Source organism: Rhinolophus sinicus, chromosome 16 (assembly GCF_057876585.1).
Source record: "Rhinolophus sinicus isolate RSI-liver-muscle chromosome 16, RSI-T2T, whole genome shotgun sequence".
NCBI classification, from domain to species: Eukaryota; Metazoa; Chordata; class Mammalia; order Chiroptera; family Rhinolophidae; genus Rhinolophus; species Rhinolophus sinicus.
Window position 1 is genome coordinate 147425882 of NC_142516.1, and position 7718 is coordinate 147433599.

A 7718-nucleotide genomic window follows, 5' to 3' on the forward strand; every position below is an offset into this window, starting at 1 on the left:
CCTCACAGGTGCTGGCATCTTTACAGGTGCCTCTGGCCTTGGGACTTCCGCTGGTGCCTCCGGCCTTGGGACTTCCATCGACTTTTACTACAAACTTTCTCAAGAAATCAATGATGACATGGAGCAGGTCGCAGACTCACTCACGTCACTCCAGACCCAACTCTCCAGCCTGGCGGCAGTCGCCCTCATAAACTGGGGAGCCCTGGATCTGCTCACGGCCAAAAAGTGCGGGACCTGTCTCTTCCTCCAAGAAGAATGTTGCTGCTACATAAGCCAGCCTGGGATCCCTGCCACCAGGGTCCATGAGCTCCGGGGATCGCATATAGAAGCGCTGCGAGGAGCTCGCCTCCTGGGGTTTAGCTTTCAGTCCTGGACTTCCTGACTCCCCCTTACTCTCCATTTTCCTTACTGCCATCGGCCCATACGTCTTTGCTAACCTTGTCCACTTCATCGAAGGTGCCGTCTCCCGTCTAACGACTGCCCACGCCCTTGCCTGCGGGGCTGTCGCTCTCTGTTTGGATGATGATCTTTCGGGGTTCCCCTTCCAATCACCAACAGGGGGGAATCTATTGGGACGGTTTTTCCTGCAGGCCCCCCTAAGAGCTCAATCCCCCTCCTCCTCCCTCCTTATCGGAGCTGTCTCCCGCAGGCACCATAGTTAGAGGCCTCCCTGTCAAAACGAAGTTGAGGGATCAAAGCTGCTAGGGACGGATCTCCCTGGCACCCCGGCCAGATTTCCCCCCCAACCTGGAGGCCTAAACATATAAAACAAAGCACCTGACCCCAGTCAGTGCTCAGTTCTTTGGGAACAATCCCACTGGGCCCACTAGTGTAAAGCTGTGTTCTCCTTGCCCTCTGTGAGCCGCTTGAGTTTCTCGGTCCTCGCTGCTTTTCCGCAACAATACAGTACTTGTCCTTTTGTGACCAGCTTATTTCACTGAGCATAATGTCCCCAAGGCTAATGCAGGTTGTAGCGGGTGTCAGAATTTCCTTCCTTTTTAAGGATGAGTGTTGTATATAGATGCCACACTTTGTTCATCCACACCTCTGTCGATGGACACTTGGATTGCTTCCACCTCTTAGTTAAGTTATTGTGCATAACGCTGCAGTGAACGTGAACGTGAGTATGCTGTATCATCTTTGGTATACAGTGTTCACTAGTGCAGAGAAGGTTCACGCAATTTTTTTCTGTGTGTAAAATGTTAAACTTCCTTATGAAAGAACACCATTCAACTACAGTGGATAACTAGGCTATGGCTTTTTGTATGCATGAGTAAGTTTAAAAGGAACTAGAATTTATGGGACACAAGCTATATGCCAGGCACTTACGTATCTGTGGTCCATTCTGTCGTTCAGTCCTTCTAATAATTCTATGACTTATCCTTAGCTCAGAAGGGGGACTGATACTAATTAAAATCATCGTGTGCCAGAATTTTTATATACATTATCTCATATAATCCTCATACATCAGTCATTGATGTGGCATTATTACCCTAATTTTTTTCAGGTGGTAATTGAGGTTTGGAGAGTTGAAACACCTTGGCCAAGGTCACACAGCTAAAAGGTGGCAGGGTTTTACCCGACTATGTAGTGAAATACATCTAGTTCTAAAGTATGTTTTCTTCTACACCATGCTTTTTCCTGCTTCCAGGAATAACACCATACATCTATGATCTGAAGGATATTAGAACAACATCAAAAATTACACTGCTATAATAATTTATAAATAGAAAACTTCTGTAGTGACTTGCCATTAAATAACAGTCCTTTGGGTTTTCCTTGCAGAGAAATAGCATCGATTCAGATGAATTCACCTGAAAGATATCAAGGCTTACATTCTGGGTGATTTTGCAAAACAAGTTTCTGGGACTTCCCAAAGAGTGGTTCCCGCGTGCCAATCCCCCTCCCAGCCTGTACCACCACCCCATTTCTGAGGTTATCTTCCATTGTGTTATTATTTCCCCTTTTTCCGTCTCCCTTTTTCTTTGGCTTGGCAGAGAGGTTTGCCCATTTTCACTGCTCTTTGCCCCACTTCTCTTGAATGCTATGGTGTTTGGGGCTGGAGTTTTGATCTGCTCCCAGCAAGCTCTTGGAGAGGCCCATTGCAACATTTTCTCCCACGTGAGATTTTTAGATGAACAAAACAGTAGTGATGTACCGTCTGTGCAGCCACATAAGGTTCTCTAAGAGTTCCTGTGCACTTAGGATGATTTACCTTGGGACTTTATAAACCTAGAGATAGGTAAAGGTCAAGAATACTTCAGGAGATTCATTTGAGGTCCTCAGTAACCTCCGAAAACAGGATGTTGGTCAGTAACTATAAAAAGTGGGAGTGGCAGAAATTGTAGTCACCACCAAATATCCATTCTCCCCTTCATCCTCAGTTACTGATGCCCAGTTTTAATCAAAGTGACTACGTGCTTCAAGTTATGGTAAAGGAGAGTAAGTAATGTGTGGGGCTTCTGGGAAGTTTTGCAAAGGAAGGAACCTGACTCAGCTGGAAGTGTAGGGCCCTTGTTCCTTTGCAGGCAGACATTATGGCTAGTGCTCTGCCAACTGTCTTCTCTAATGAGCGGACCTTAAGAATGGAAGCCACATGCTAGCAGTGACACAGAGGAACCTGGTGTGCTCAATTACACAAATGGCTACAAATGCTTCCCACCACCACCCCCCATGCATGCTCCTCTGCAGTGCGACTTTGTAGCTTCTCCCATAAAGAGAAGTCACGATCTCCACCCCTTGTATCTGGTGTGGGGAGTCCCAGCCTGAGGGGGATAAAAAGGCCATCCTCTGGGAGGGTCATCCTGATGTGGAGTGTCAGAGCCTGATCAGGGAGAGGAGGGCTTACATTGAGGGGAGATGGTGGGGGCTGAGATCGGAAATTAGTTACATACGGAAGGATTGATCAAATTCGTAACTACTAAAGAGCACGTGAATCAGGTTTCCCACTGTTGGAGCAGGGAATTACAAATACAGAAATGTAGAAAACTAGGATCAACCCTGTGCTGTGGATTGGGTTAGGTGTGTTGGTGTGAACTCATGGTTTTCAATAAATATAGATGTAAATGTGCATTTCTGTACGGGTACATGTGTGTATGTATATATGGATATACGTGGACAGTACATCCTCACATCATCGTTGGTAGTTTCTGCGACTTCAAGTGAAATGATGTATAATGAAACCAGTTTTGTTTAATTGATGTAAACAAGAGTTAAGTTCTCATAGCATTTCTTCAACATTATAACAAAATGATGTTATTCGAGGACCTGTTGTTTCTATTCCTCTGAGGGAGCCTGTGGGCAGATAACACCCCAAGAGCAATAAGCACACCTCACAGCAGACTGGCTTCTAAATAACATTTTCCACAAAATGGAAACCAGGGTTTCTTGGATAAATGGCTGGTTCCAGGCCAGGGACAAGGAAAGCCCAAGATGAGCCTGGAATATCTTGTGCTAGAAAGTAAAGAAGTGCCCAAAGAATGATGCGCACAGGTCAAGGGGACAGAGAAGCTCGCTGGAATTAGTCTGTCTATCCAAATTGAAGACAATTGGAACATCAAAATAAATGATCACATTGGATGATAGCTCACTGAATAAAACAGAAATCATAAGTCTGTACAGACACAAATAGATAAATGAACAAGTGGCAAGTTTGGTGGTGACTGAGATATTTACATAGCTTCAGAGTAACTCCTTAGGAAATACCAGCTATAAAGGGGAAAAGAATAACTTCACTGTGGAGCAGCCGGGCTGGTCACAACCTTTATCAAGTGATCAGGGTGAAACAGGGGACAGATTGAGATCCTGTGCTATTTGATAGGAGGCAATGAGAAGAACAGAACATTTCCAAGAGTCCTGCTAAAGATGCATGACCTGATCCTAATCACAAGGCAACATCAGAAAAAAAACAAATTGAGGGACATTCAGCAAAATAAACGGCCTGAAATCTTTAAAAGATCATGAAAGTCAAAAAAGACTGAGGAATTGTTCCAAATTGAAGAAACTAAAGGACATAACAACCAAGTGCACTGGGTCCTTTTGCTATAAAGAGAATTATAAGGACCAGTGAAAAACCTTGAAAGGGGTTTGAGAGAAAATAGTAAAAAGAAACCTATGTTAATGGTAAGGGTTGTAATGATGTCTTGGCAGGAAATAGACATGACCATATGGGAAAACTCCCAGAATGTTGACTCTCTGAGCAGACATCTACTGGACACCTGCCACATGCCGAGTCCTCGGGCTGAAAGTTGAGGAGCTCCGATGCTGGTGCCTGGGCCACCTCAGCAAACAGGAAGCAGAGACCTCAGCAGCTAGAGGCAAGAGCAGATGGCGTCCATGTTATGGGACATGGTGGCGGGACCAATTCTGCCCACAAGGGGATTATACTGGGAAGACGATGTTTGAAATGACCTGGAAACCTACAAGGATGAGGAGGACTTTGCCAGGCAGCATGTTGAGGAATAAAGAGGACAGGGCTTAAAGGCACTGGCAACCTTGTGAGAAAGAGGGCAACAGATCACACCACCCGCAGAACAGTGGTGGTGGGAGGAGGAGAGGGGGCTGGGCGGTGACTGGCTTGTGAGCAGCATGAAGAGGCTTAGACTTGACCTTTATGAATTTGTTTCCCAAATTACCCCCAACATTGTGGCTGCAAACACACATTATCTCACAGTTTCGATGGGTGAGAATCTGAGCGCTGCTTAGATGAGTGGCTCTGGCTTGGGGTCCTTCACAAGGCTGCAGTCCGAGTGTTGGCTGGGACCGTGGTCGTCTCCAGGATGACTTGAGGAGGCTCTGAGCTCACTCACAGGACAGCTAGCAGGCCTGGGTCCTTTCTGGCTGTCTGCTGAGACCTCATTTCCTCTCCACGTGGGTTTCTCCTTAAAGAGGCTCACAACATGGCAACTGGCTTTCCTGAGAATGAGGGATCTGAGGGAGGGAGAGCGCTGGTGAACCCCACGATGAAAGCCACAGACTTTTTGTAACCTAACAGGAAGTAACATCCTGTCAGTTCCTCTGTATTCTATTGATTTGAAGCAAATCACTAAACCCAGCCTTGCACAAGGGGCAGGAATCACACAAGAACACAAATGCCAGGGGATAGGATCGTCAGACCATCTGAGAGGCTGCCCACCAGATCCCCAGGACGGGGAGGGCCACGGTCTGCAGGCATCTGTGGGGAGGGTGGGTGAGAGCAAGCCTAGAGGCAGTGAGACCATGGGGAGATGGTCATCCAAGATATAATTAAAAGAGACAGAAGGAAGAGGCCTCAGTATCGATGTGAAATGGCCCAGAAGTGGTCAGGGCAGGAAGAAGGGCAAAGGGCACCAGGTGGTTTAAATGCCTCCCAGGTTTCTACGTGCAGCCAGCCATAGTGGACCTCGTCATCAGAATCATCTTATGAGATGCCCACTGCATTCTTACTACTTATTGTTAAGCAAATCGGTTCCTGGACTTCACTGGCTAGAAACCAGCTTTTGTAGAAGGGTTTTACAGGGTCCATTTGCTGCTGGAAAACAAGTGAGAGCTACTAGGTAGTTACCTCATTTTTAAAACACCTTTTCAAGTTGTGAAATATCGGGGCAGTACATTTTTCAGTTTTATCTTAAAAGTACTACACTGGATAGAATGTCAGTAAATGTGTGAGTGAACGTTGTTCAGATCGTCAGCGTGGCTGAACTGGACCAGGCTTTACAATTCTGTCCAGTGCCTCTTGCAAGTCAACACTAAGGTCTTTACTCACGATGTCTGAAGGATTTTGTTTTCCTTCCTGAAATCTCCCTTTTTCTTGAAGTCCAACCTGAACACAAATTCAAGAATGATGTTTTTACAGAGAGTTTGGATTTTTAATTTCAGGCGTGTCCTTAGCAAGCTAATCTAAATAGGATTAACTGAATTTTGAGAGTAGATGTGCACTAGCGGGGGGTGGGGGTGGGGGGCAGTCACGTGACTGGGGAGGAGGAGGTGTCTAGGCCCACACTTGTGAAATAGTCTAGAGAGAGGAAAAGTATTTCAGGTTTATTTCACTCCAATCTTTTCCTTACATCATTTTGTTCAAAATTAAAAACACATAAAAACCATCCTTTAAAACCATGTGATTCCTGGGAATAGCAAATGCCTAGGGATGTCATGAAGTCACGCTTCTGGAAGGTGTGACCTGGGCCTCTGGGTCTTTCTCCCCATAGGCCTGACTGCCACCAAGTCAGGGAACACTCAGCATGGAGCTGTTGTAGCCCTGTATTGCATTATCCTGGTGACACCAGGTGTTGAAATGTAACAATGTAATTTATTTACACGTGTTTGAAATGGTTATTCTTGTTGCTTAATATTTATAATTAGGCTGACCTTGAATCATGAAAGAGTGAAAACATAATGCTCCTAGAAAATTTGCATTCAGCAGTATTGTTTTGAGAACAGCCTCATAGTTACATAAAATAATGGGGAAATTTAAAAGGCTAATATGCACTAAACTTGGAAAGGGCTACTTTTTAGTTCTCCTAAGATTTTTTTTTTTTTTTTTTTTTAGGGGAACAGGACTTTTTTTTTTTTTTAATTGGGGAACAGTGTACTTTCAGGCCTTTTTTCCAAGTCAAGTTGTTGTCCTTTCAATCTTAGTTGTGGAGGGTGCCATTCAGCTTCAAGTTGTTGTCCTTTCAGTCTTAGTTATGGAGGGCACAGCTCAGCTCCAGGTCCAGTTGCCGTTTTTTTCTAGTTGCAGGGGGCGCAGCCCACCATCCCTTGCGGGAGTCGAACCAGCAACCTTGTGGTTGAGAGCCCACTGGCCCATGTGGGAATCGAACCGGCAGCCTTCAGAGTTAGGAGCATGGAGCTGTAACCGCCTGAGCCACCGGGCCGGCCCTCCTAAGATGTTTTTTGTATTATCTTTATTTTTATGTATTCCTTTTTGTATATCTTGGACACTGGAAGCTTATGCAGGTTTGTAACACATGTTAAATCTCTAATATTTGGAAAATTCACTTTTCTGGTTAAGTGAACTTTCCATATAGATGAAGGTTAAGCAAAAATGTTTTCTAGAAAATCTTGTGAAAATGAATTAGAGTACCTTCCCTGTTTTTACTGTCTACAAAACATAATGAATCCTCTTTACATCAAAAGTTAATAATTCTTCAATGGCATCAGTATAAAACTGAAAGGCCTTATTCACAATAGGCATGATATGGAAATAACCTAAGTGTCTGTCAACAGATGAATGGATAAAGAAAATGTGTGTATGTATACTATTCATTATATATATAATATATATACTTATATATAATACTTTTTCTCTATGATATTTCACAAGTGCTGGTCATTATTATATATATGTAAAACAGTGGAATTTTATATATAATATAAAGGATACACACACACACACACACACACGCACGCACACACACACACACAAACTCTATTTGACCATAAAAAACCAGAAGGAAATCCTGCCATTTGAAATGACATGGATGAACTGGAGGATGTTATGCTAAATGAAGTAAGTCAGACACAGCAGGTCCTCGAATAATGTCCTTTCATTCAATGTTATTTTGCTATAAGTTGATGAGGAAAAAAGAAAAGTCAATTCCTGCCCAGGGCCACTGTCTGTGTGGACTTTGCATGTTCTTCCCATGTCTGCATGGGTTTTCTCTGAGGACTCTGATTCCTCCCACATCCCAAAAATGTACACAGATGAACCGGCATGTCTGAGTGGTCCCAGCCTGAGT

The 7718-nt window shown here is 44.4% G+C and overlaps 1 protein-coding gene across 5 annotated transcripts in view; it reads left to right on the forward strand.

Moving 5' to 3' along the window:
* Nucleotides 1–7718, forward strand: part of GGACT (gamma-glutamylamine cyclotransferase) — a 60565-nt gene that overhangs the window by 14891 nt on the left and 37956 nt on the right. The window contains exon 3 of one of the 5 annotated variants that reach the window (XR_012495483.2): nt 4150–4291. The exons of 3 other annotated variants lie outside the window; for them this stretch is intronic. The gene's annotated coding sequence lies outside the window, so the exon portion shown is untranslated. Of the gene's footprint in view, nt 1–8; nt 3071–4149; nt 4292–7718 lie in introns of those variants that run through there. One more of the 5 variants, XR_012495478.2, reaches the window with a different exon arrangement.